The following is an 11,862-nucleotide window of genomic DNA, read 5'->3' on the forward strand; positions in this document are numbered from 1 at the left end:
AAGGACCCTGATTTTCCTTACCTTATATATTTTTGATTGCTTTAAATGATTACTGTAAAATGTTTTCAATGAGAGCACTTGGTCTCCTCCCACCAGCTCAGTCTTATATCTCCTTCTTTTCATGGTTAAACTTTTTGAGAAGGCCATCTACAATTCGTTATTTGACTTCCTTTCTTCTTACTCTTCTTAACTTTTTTGCAGTAATCTCATTCTTTGAAAGCAACTGTTCTTTCCAAAGTTACTGATGATCACTTAACTGTCAAATCTAAACTGCCTTTTCTCAATCCTCATCCCTGCAGCTTTGCACACTGGATGTCCAAGAAGACTTTGGACTCTTCCTGGATGCTCTCTTCTCTTTGTGACACTGGTCTCTTAATTCTCTTCCTCCCTATGGGACCACTCCTCCTTCTCTGGCTGGAACTTCTTCTATATTAAATCTTCTAACAGAGGGAGTTATACAGGGCTCTGTCCTGGACTCTCTCCTCCAGCTGGTGGAGACCACATGGTGATCTCATCATCTCCCATAGAGATCAGCATCAGATCTCTATGCAGATGATTCTTGTCCAAATCCTAACCATTTTCCTGACTTCCAACTCTTGTATCTACAACTGCTTTTTAGACACCTCAAAATTAATGTCCTTAGCCATCTTAAACTCAACATGTCCAAACCTGAATTTATTATCTTTACCCTCAAACCTTCTCCATCTAACTCCTCCTAGTCAATCTATGTATCAACTTCAATTCTTCAGTCTCAACTCCCTTAGACAATAGTCATTTCTACCTTCAAACATCCCTCCCATCTGCCTCCCCATCTCTCTTCCGATACTGCAACTATATTAGTGCAAACCACCCTCCCCCCATCTCACATCTGGACTACCTGAACTGTATATAAACATATAATTAACTGTACCAAAAAATCTGGTTGTTCTGCCTCATTTCTCCCCCACTCCAAACTAATCTACAGTTGTCAAATCATTCTTCCTAAAATGCAGATCTGACTATGAATCAATCCCCATAGCTCCCCATCAACTCCATATATATAATCCTTTGTTTGGCATTAAAGCTCTCTAAAGCCTGGCCTCTTTCTGCCTTTTGGGTGGTCTTACATGGCATTCCTTTTGCACACTCTGTGATCCAATGACTGGCTTTCTTGGTATTCCTAAAATACAACACTCCTGATAAAGTTTTCACTGGCTGCTTCAAACCTCTCCACTGTTCATCTTTGGCTATTCTCTCCCTGCAGGGAACATTCTTCTCATCTCCATCTTCTGACTTCCCTGGCTTCCTTCTAATCTCAGTTTAAGTCTCACCTCCTGCAAGAAGTTTTTCCCAATTCTTTTTTTATTGCTATCTCTCTGAAACTCTTGAAAATTTATCCTGTTCATGTTGTCTTATTTGTATATATCTGTTTACAAGTTGTTTCCCCCATTAATGAGTTCTTTGAGATCAGTAACTGTTTTGTTTTGTTTTGGTTTTTTGCTAGCACAGTGCCTGACATAATAGGAGGCCCTTAATAAATACTAGATGGTTGATTTTTTTTAAATTTAAAAGGCAGCTTTTTTTTAGAATCACATATTTAATATTTATGTAAACACAATTTAAGCCTTCATTATTTCAAAGAAATATCTTTAAAATATACTTAGTTACATATTTTAAAAATTTGTGATCTTAAGTGTAGGAATACTTTCTCCACTCTTGTAAATCACAAACCTACTAAGTTATAGTAGATAAATCCTTTAAATTGCAGCAGCCAAAAATAAATACAAATGCATCATTTAGTGACCAACCTTCTGATAATGAGCCTCTTTGCCCTTAGGCTAATCCTGACTTCACAGATTGACAGTCTATCCATAGGACCCTAATCAAAGCCTTTCCAGCTTGGTACCTTGAAAGCCTTTTTTAGATAGCAAGTTCAGCTTCTAAAATGAGGCCTCCAGATAGGACTTTCAAATCTGATTATATTGCTATGGGATCCAAACTATATACTTGAGGCATAGGTTTAAACTGGATGAGGCCTTAGGAGTAATCTAACCTCCTTGTTTTACACATAAGGAAACTGAAGTCCAAAGAGGTTGACAGGTTTCCATGCAAGTTATTAGGTCTAATCCTGCCACTTATTTTTTTAAAAAGCACAATGAACTCATCACATAACAGAACCCTGCCTAATCCAATCATTTAAACCCCCTCCAATAATTTTAAAATATAATTATATGTTTCATATAAAATAAAAATTTAATTAAATGTGCAATTAAAATATAATTAAACATACATATATTTTATGTGAAATAAAATGTATATAATTAGATATATAAAAATATAATTAACTTTTCTTTCAGAAAGGAAGGAAAGCATTCCAAATCTGGCTGCTGTTTTTTCAAAGCCCATTTTTTTGCTGATGGCAAAGGCAGGATCATAAGAGCAATCAAAACAATGAACCCTATCTAGGTCTGGAAAGGACCTTAGACGCCATCTCGAACAACCCCGTCATTTTTCATCTGAGGAAACTGAGATTGGGCTACTTGCCCAAGGTCATCGAAGGGGTTAGCGCCGCAGGTGGGACTTGACCCCGAATCTTCCGGCCCTGGAGAGAGTGCGCTTTCTTTTTACCGCACGAAATGCACTTGGAAAACATTAAGAGAGACATTCACTCACACGAGGGGGCCGGAGGAGTAGCGGGTTAGGGTAACCCACACGCAGCCAGCCCGCGGCTCGGCTTGGCGCCGCGCGTAATTATCCGTGCCAAGCCAGGGCGCACCGGCTGGCGCGCCGAGCTGCAGGCTGCAGGCTGCCCGTCCCCTCTGTCCGGGATCCCGGGCTCAGGACGGGTGGGGAGGCTGCGGGGGCAGAGGGGACGCCCACCGCGGCGGATGCTTTGCAGCGCCCGAGGCGGGATGCTTCTCGCCCCGAAGCGCCCATCTGTCTCCTAGCCTGCCTCCCCAGCCGACGCGGCTCTGCGGCGCCGCCCCTGCCTTCCCGGCCGTCCCGGGAGCAGGCGGAGCTGTTAGGGTTTGAACCGCGCCGCCGCCGCCGCCGCTCCCCGGGCTCCAAACGGCCGGGCGGGTGCGAGAGAGGGGAGGATGGAGGGACAGCCCGGGACCGCTGCTTCCCCACCCCAGGAGTCCCAGGGCGGCGCAGGGCACTCTCCACCTACCGGGTCCCACACCATCCCAGAGACTGACGGCGGCGGCGGCGGCGGCGGCGGCGGCGGCGGCAGAAGCGCGGTCCCTCTGCCGAGGCGGCTCCTGCCCCTTCTCCGTGCCCCGAAATGGCTGCGGAACAAAGGGAATCAGGGCTCCCCGCTAGGGCCCGTCCGATTGGACGGGGGGCGGGGCCCGGCCGCGGGAACGTTCGGCGGGCGGTCTCCGTGGCAACGGGATCCCGGGCTGGGAAACTGGTTCAGGGACCGCTGGCTTGGGAGGGCGGGAGAGGAGGAAAAGGTGGGCGATGCTTGCTGTTCTCCTGAAGGCAGCGCCTCCCCAAACCTCCCCTTCCCACCCCCACACTTTTTCCCTCGGGTGCAGGGGATTTGAAGCTCACAAGTCACACAGATAGGATTGCAAAACCCCAGCCAGCAAAACTGCGCTGAACATAAAGCCGCACACAATGACACAGATGTGGCTTGGTGGTGGGGGGGATGTTTTCGAAGGGCGCTTTATGAGAGCTATAGAGGAAGGGGTTTAACGAATGGACTGAAAGCAAATGGCCCCAACTTGCAAAAAGAAAAAAAAATATTACTCTGGGCCATAGTTAACTCATTTGTAAAATAGGTGAGCCAGACTAGAATAATAAATTGTAGTAATAAATTTGAAGTGAAAAAGGATTGGGCGTGCCCTGCTCTATCAATTTATCTCTCCCCTCACCCCCTTGAGAGTTCTATGAGTCTTCTGCCTCCTTCCAATTCCTTTTAGTCTTTAATTGTCACTAGCTCTCTTTAATTGCCAGGGCTCTGAGGCTCTGTTGTTCTGTTACTACCATCATTGCTGTTGTCTGGGCCATTTTCCTAGTGGCCAGCCACTTCCCACATCCAGAGTAACCTAGGAAGAGCTGTTGAGAGGCTAAGTCATCTATTTCAGCCTCTTCCATTTATAGATGAGACCCTGAGAAATTAACTGACTTGCCTAAGGTCACACACCTCTGAGAATTTGAGTTCAAGTCACAGTAGTTCCACTGTAGCAGGTATTCTCTCTAAGTCTCTTTCAGTTCTGTATTCATGATATTTTGATCTTTTTTTTTATATTTTGATCTCAAGATAGAATTTTAAAAAACAAAACAAAAACTCATATATTCTCTAAATATTTAGAAAAGTCCCCAAAAGTGAAAGCTTCATTGTCTAATGGCTGTATTCTACCCAAGCAAAAAATAAGTGGAAATGATTACTAGTCCTTAATTATATTGGCCCAGATAATTATATCTCCTTCTAAAAGAACTGTAACACTTTGTATCTTATGTCTGCTTGAGAGCAGACTCAGTGTGGATGGAAAAACACTTTCCCCAGAGCAGTCTGACTTCTATCCTCAAAGGGCCATGCCAATTCCAAGGACCTAAGGAGAAGCTGGAATTATCTTAAAAGCAATGAAGAACATAATCACAGCAAGACTTAGATCTTGTATTTCCATTGATTCCTAGTCCTTTCTCTACTTGGGAAGATTGCTGATAAGAGTCTAAATGGAGCACATTTTTGAGAAAATTGAAACTAACTATAAGCAGCATCCTTTGGTTGTTGATGGCCTGGAGACGGACTAGATTTAGATGTTTCTCTGGGAGGACTCTGTGAGGGGCCATGGATCATGGAAAGTGGTGATGGTTCTCCAAGAGGAACAAAATCACATCACTATGTTAGAGTCAAGTTACAGTGGGTCCAGCTGTGGCTAATCAGACCATTATGAACTCAGAATGCTCTATCACAGATGGGGCACAAATAGTTCATGTGAACATTTGGGGTAGATTCTCTAAATATGCACTTTTATTGCATTTCTTATGAGCTATTTCAATTCTGCTTTGCTCATAAAGCACAGTACCTTGTCTCCTGTGTCTCACAATCTATTCCATAAGAATTTCATAAGCTTCAAATTTACATATGAGTTCAAAGCTAAGAGTTCTGAGCCAAAGGTTACTCTATGATAATACAGTTGAAGTTAATTCTATGACACTTTAAGAAATCTGGGAGAAAAAATGATGAAAATGTCTTCCTACTTCCCCTTAACAAAATAGTAAAACCACTTTGATATTTTATTTGAAAAGGAATTAGATTGTAGAACTGGGAAGTTGACAGTCTCTCTATAATTTCATGGACATGTACTATACAACTATATTTCATGTAGAATAATAAAAACCGGAGGAGAGTAACAGAAATAAAAAGAATATTAGCTAATACAAAAGCTACAATAACCAAAAAATACATAAAGATTTGAAAATAGTTGCCAAATTTATGGGCCTTTTCTCAAATTTTATCCTGTCTTTAGTTTTTATTTTTGTTGTTGTTGTTGTTGAGGCACTTGAGGTTAAGTGACTTGCCCAGGCTAACACGGCTTGTGTTAAGTGTTTGAGGCTGAGTTTGAACTCAGGTCCTCCTTATTTGGAGGAGGGGGGAAGCTTCTATCTACTGCACCACCTAACTTCTCCATATCTTTAGTTTTTAATACTATTGGTGACCTCTTTCACCTATAGACAATTTCCTCTATCAGCTTTTATGATACTGCTTTCTTACTTCTTTGTGGAAGAATGCAGATTGATAAATTAGCAATTGACAGGAATGAAAGCAGATTGTCTATTATTTGAGTCAGATGGAAGCTTTGAGAGGATGTGATTTTACTCACTAGAGGAAGATTATTTACTTCTAGTCTGGGAACAATTCTGCTAGACTTTTGTTCAGCAACTCTTGACTAGATGTGGCAGCTATAACTAAAGAGCTTTCCACCTCATTCTTAGCAAGAAGTTTTCTAATCATTGAAGTTTAGCAGAGGGGGCCAATCTAGTCAGCAGATATCCCTGAAAAGCAGAGAAAGAGAGGGCTGGAAGCATCAATATCAATGCAATGACCAGCAGAAGAAACTAAGACACAAAGTCTACTGGGCATCATTGATTATATAGTACCTAACAGATACTAATAGAGAATTACCCTAGTAGGGAGCTGGTCAGTAGTAGGAACAATATCCTAACTCTCTGCCTTATAATTTAGGGTAGTTTTCCTTTTAAAAGTATTAAAACTATCATGAAATGTAATTGACTTAGGGAACTAAAGGCTATTGACAACATTTTTTATTTCCTTGAATACAAAACAACCATGAGGGGCTCCATAGATCTCCTGATACTCGAATGCGGTTATGAAGGTCATTTTAAAAATAGAAGAATCAGATGAATCAACCTGTACTATTCTAAAAGTATATCTCAATTTATATCCTTATCATAGGAATATCCTCTGCTATGACTAATGTTTTGTTAATTGTTGAAGTATGAGTATCTCATATTGTGCCGATATCAAGTTTTAAATTTGATATACTCACAACTGAACTCAATACCTTTCTTTCCTCAAACTTTCTCTTCTTCTTCACTTTTCCACTATTACCCTTCCAGCTACCTAGGCTTACAACAGAGCTGTCATTCTTGACTGCTTACTCTAGTCCTCCCTAGTCAAGTCAATAAGTTGCCAAGTCTAGTTGCTTTTTAATAGCATGTCTCCTATACTTAGCTTTCTCTTCTCTGATATTGCTACCACTCAGGTACAGGACCTCATCATCTCACCCTTAAGCTTTTGCAGTAGCCTGCTGGTCAGTCTCCCTTCTTCAAGTGTCTCCCCCAGAGTCTTCTACTCAGTTACCAGACTGATTTCCCTATGTCAATGTCCCTGCTCTCCCCCCTTCTCTCACCCTCTTTCAATCAACTCCAGTGGTTTCCTGTTACTTCCAAAATCAAATATAAATTCCTCTATTTGGTGTTCAAAGTCCCTCATAACCTGGTTCCTTCTTATATTTCTAGTCTTATACTTTATGTCTCCCCACCCCAACATATTTTTAAATCCAGTGCCATTTGCTTTCTTGCTGTTCCTTGTTGACAACATTCCATTTTCCAATTTCCAGCATTTTTACGGGTTGTCCCCTAAACCTAGAACTCTCTCCTTCCTTGTCTCTTGAATTGTCTGGCTTCCTTCAAATTTCAATTTAAGTCTCATCTTCGACAAGAAGCTTTTCCCAGTTCTGTCTAATCTTAGAACTTTCCCCCTCAGATTCAGAGATGATCTCCAATGCATGGATCTTGTTTGTTCATTGTTGTTTGTTCCTTAGACTGAAAATTTTTTTTTAACTTTCTTTGTATCCAAAGGGCTTAGTATATTTGCCTGGCATATGATAACTACTTAATTTAATTGTTGAATACATGATTGCACATATATAACCTATATCAAATTGCTTAGCTTTTTGGGATAGAAGAGAGGGAAGGAAAAAAATTGGAACTAGAATTATATATATATATATGTGAATGGTAAAAATTGTCTTTATATCTCATTGGGGAAAATAAAATATTATTAAAAACTAAATGCTTGTTGAGTTGACTTTATTTGAAAAACTAGAATCTCCTTGGCCTGAGTCAAATACTAAGATCAAGGCCCATCAAAAGTAGCAAAGTGAAATTACTAGAAGACATTGACAATCCTATGGTATCTAGGTCACCAATTGCCCCTCCATATTTGTGTATTCTCAACATTTGTGTTTCCTATTTGCCTTTTCGTGCCCATTTTCCCCATTGATAATATGTATATTTATGAGTTTTATGGGGAAAGTGTTTTATTTTTATTTGCTTTACTATACTATATTATTAAATACTTTTTCCTTTAAATAATTGTATCCTTTAGCTAACTAATAAGCATAAACACATTGGGTGGGGGGTGTTACTAGTTACAGTTTGAGTAGATGAGGAATTAAGCAGTGTCTTCTACCTGGGGTAACTTCTGAAGAGGTGCACTTATGAAAGAGCATCCCCTCAAATATGGAATGCTTTCTTAGAAACTTTAACCGTTAAGACTCAATTTAGATACCATCTCCCACACAAAAGCTCTTCTGTTTTCCCTAGTTTTTGATGCTTTCTTCCACCTCAAATTTATCTTGTTTGTATTTTGTAAACTTTTTATATTTCATAAATGTGTCTGTTTACATTTTGTATATTAAAGTGGATTCTAAACTCTTTAATGGCAGGGATTTTTATTTTTAGTATTTTTATTATCTTCAGTACGTAATGCAGTAATAGATACTTATTGAATTAAATTGAGAGGAATTGAGTTTTTAAAAAGGGAAGGCAGGAATTGTTTTGTGTTTTTTGACTTTATATTATCCTCAGTATCTAATGCAATAATAGATACTTATTGAATTCAATTGGGAAAAACTGATTTTATATATATATATGTATGTATTTAGGGAGGAACTGATTTTTAAGGCAAGGAAGAAAGGTGCGGGGGTATTAAAAGAAAAGAAAGAAGAGAGTTCAAATGTGATCTCAGATATTTAAACCGTGTCACTTCCAGACATATCACTCAACCTTCTTTGTATCAATTTTCTCATCTATAAAATAAGCTGGAGATGGAAATGGCAAAATACTCTGGTATATTTGCCAATGAAAACCCCAAAAGTGGTTATGAAGTTCTGGATACAACTGAACAAGATTTTTAAGGAAAGGGAATATTATTTAGTATCACATAAAATTACTGATTGAACTTTTTTTAAAAAAGGAAAAATATCCTGATAATGAAAGATTATAAAACTGAATCTAGACAAATGAACTTCTCATCACTTGAAATACCTGGAAACTAAGTTAATGGCAAAGAAAGAATCTGAGTATTTAGCAAGGAGATTACTAAGAAAAGTTGTCTTTTCCTTTGACTATTGTGCAAACCACAAAGAGTAGCTTTAAAAATTGCCATAGCCCACTATTAACTATATTTTAGTAAGACAGAAATAATTTTCATCATAGAGAATTTTTTTCTTTGTTTATTTTTCTGTGTTCAACTAGTTGACTAATGAAATCTTCTTCTTTTGCCCAAATACAAAAGTATTCCATATACAGAGCAGCATCTTAAGGATTACTGATGTAAAACCAATTTATTTTATTAAGAGAACATAAAAGCTCTTTTTTTGCTTGTACTTGTGATTTTGAATTTGATATATTGTATTACAAACAATAGTGAAGAAGCCTTGCTCTTGACTCCAAGGCCTAATGAAAATTATCTCTTAGAGATACACTTTAAAAATTAACTTTATGCATAAATATCTAAAGCTAACATCTTTTGTTTACATGTTCCTGTTAAATGTCCTTCATGCAGAAACATAGTCAAAATAAAGTCTATCTGTGAAAAAAATAACATTCTAGGAATTGGAAAAAAAAAAGCCTTCTGCTAGGTTTGAGAATGAACAAATCATGATTCAGTTATTTTTAATACAATCATATAGAGAATAGAATAAAGATATAAGAAAACTGGTTGAAATGGGCATTAAATAAATATAACACATGTAAAAAATCTAAATTTATAAATTTAATATTTTATAAATAAATCCTTAAATACATATCTTTAAAACTCTGCAGCAGTAAACGGGAATTTAATAAAAGTAGTCAGAAAGACTTCTGAGGCAATCTTTTGAGGATAGGCAATCTTCTAAAAGTTAATGCCTCTATGAATCATTGTCTTCATTTTATCCTCCTGAAGATAGAATAAGAAATCTTACCTGCCTGTATTAACACTAGATAACTTTAAAGAATTGGCTCTTCTCCTGAAAACTCTCCAGATACTGGTATTTGAGAAAATAAAAAGACACAGTGAAAAAAGTACATTCAGCAGAAAATTTAATCCAAAATTTGAAATAGCTTATTTTATGCTCTCCATCTATAGAGAGAATAGTGCAAATTGAAGAATTTTTTTAAATTTTTACTTTTCTTGCTTTTCTTTTCAACATGGCTAATATGAATTATGTTTTTCATGATTTCATATATATAATTTGATATCATATGGCTTATTTTTGAATTTGGAACTAAAATTTTTTTTAATGTTAAAAATACATAAACAATAAAGGAAAAAGAAAACAAAGAAAAAAGAAATAGGTTATTTTCTTCATTATTCAGAAAATTTGAAGTTTTATAACAGTGAGGTTCACAAATAAATTTTACATATGAAAAATATAGATTTTTTTTCCCAAAGAAGATAAATTATGGGGAATTAATTACTCCTTGAAAGGACTGAATGCAAGTAAGGTCCTTTAAAAATCTAACTCCTTTAACATATTTAAAATATTCAAATTACAAAGAGAAAACTCACTTTCTCAGAGAAACATTTTTTGCTTATAATGCTGTATCACTTTAATTAGAATAGGAAGTGCCATGATTCTTGTTTAAAATCTTCCCTTACATATACACACACAGAGAGACATACAATTTTTCTGTGTATTTGTTGCATTTTAAAATGCCTGTACCTTATTCATTCTAAATTAAATATAACATGATTTAATTAATAACTTGGAGATGATAAGATGTCATCCTAGAGATTCATTTTTATCAGGAAAAGAAAGGCAAAAAATTAATTGTAATGTTATTCAACTGAATTATGTAAAAGTTATGAAAAAAAAGATTTTTTTTGACAATAGCTAAAGGTAAGGTAGCTTCAACAGTTTTAAAATGAAGCAAAGAAAAAAAGAGCTTTGATTCACATCCTACCTCTTTATGGTCTTGAGTCTCCAAGTCTCTCTGGCCCTCAGTTTTCTCATTTGTAAAATAAAGATATAGGACTACATGATGTCTGAGGTCCCTTGTAGAGTGATAATTCCAGTCATGATAGTTTTCAAAAAAGAAAGAAAAAATGTTTTCATCCATGCAAAAATGTTTTCAGTTTAAGAATCTCAATATAAAGCAAAGTACATTACGTACAGTAAGAACCTCAGAATAAAATTATCACCTTTTAGTATATCTTACTTATGATGGCTGAATTCTTACATTTGGGAAGGAAAAAAAAAGATTTCATTTTGAATCAACAAGGTAACAAGTAGGGCATATGATTTTTAAAAGAGCCAAATTTAAGGACAGTTCAGCTTAATTATAACTATCTCCCAAAAGTCAGTATTAAAGTGGTGACAGTTCATGTGGAATTACAAGTTAGGGCTTAAAATAAACTGCAAAAAAATGTAGGTTTGGTATGTTATGAAATCCTGTACAAAATTAATTTACAATAGATTCAGAAGCATTCACAGAACAGAGAATTTCTCTGCAGAAAATGTTCATGTCTTTAAGATGCTATGGCAAGATGCACAGAACAAGAAACATGAATATTTTTTTAATGACAGCCCTGGAGGCTAAAATCAAATAAAGAAGATAGGAGTAGGAGGCAACCAGCAGGTGTGGCAGAATGAGAGGAAGTGGGAAGCAGCAATTTGGAATTCCAGGCCTGATTCTCCCACTAATTTTCTGTGTGACCTTGGTTGGACAAGGCATTTATTTAACCTCTCTGGATAGCTCTTTCTTCATCTATAAAAGAAGGAAATTGGATTAGATAGTATTTAAGCTTTTTTTTCCAATTTTAACATTCTATAATGAGGGGGAGGAGGGAAAAGTTTCTTCTTGGTGCCTTTTGCTGAAGATACTTAGCAATTTAAACAGGACAAAAGGGTTCCTTATGAATTTTTTCGTCTTAGAGCCTGGGTTTTGAACTTGGAGTGTTACCTACTATTTTCCCCCTCTAACTCAAATTCTTTTTCTTAGTCATTACGTTTTTGATTTTGTTTCAAGTGTTCATTGGTGTTTTTACTTCATTAGTCAATGGACTGGCAGTAGGACAAAGGACAAGCTGTAAGTCTGTTTATATTATGCTATCCTAAGCTTGCCTGTCAAAAGAGA

General features: G+C 37.2%; 1 protein-coding gene across 1 annotated transcript in view; it reads right to left on the minus strand.

The window, feature by feature from the left end:
- TNPO1 (transportin 1) overlaps positions 1 to 3,274 on the minus strand; it is a 110,854-nt gene extending 107,580 nt beyond the window's left edge. Inside the window, exon 1 of the mRNA XM_051992381.1 lies at positions 3,152 to 3,274. The gene's annotated coding sequence lies outside the window, so the exon portion shown is untranslated. The remainder of the gene's footprint in view (positions 1 to 3,151) is intronic.
- Between the last annotated feature and the right edge of the window lie 8,588 nt (positions 3,275 to 11,862).

This window comes from Antechinus flavipes, chromosome 1, assembly GCF_016432865.1.
Source record: "Antechinus flavipes isolate AdamAnt ecotype Samford, QLD, Australia chromosome 1, AdamAnt_v2, whole genome shotgun sequence".
In the NCBI taxonomy this organism is placed as follows: domain Eukaryota; kingdom Metazoa; phylum Chordata; class Mammalia; order Dasyuromorphia; family Dasyuridae; genus Antechinus; species Antechinus flavipes.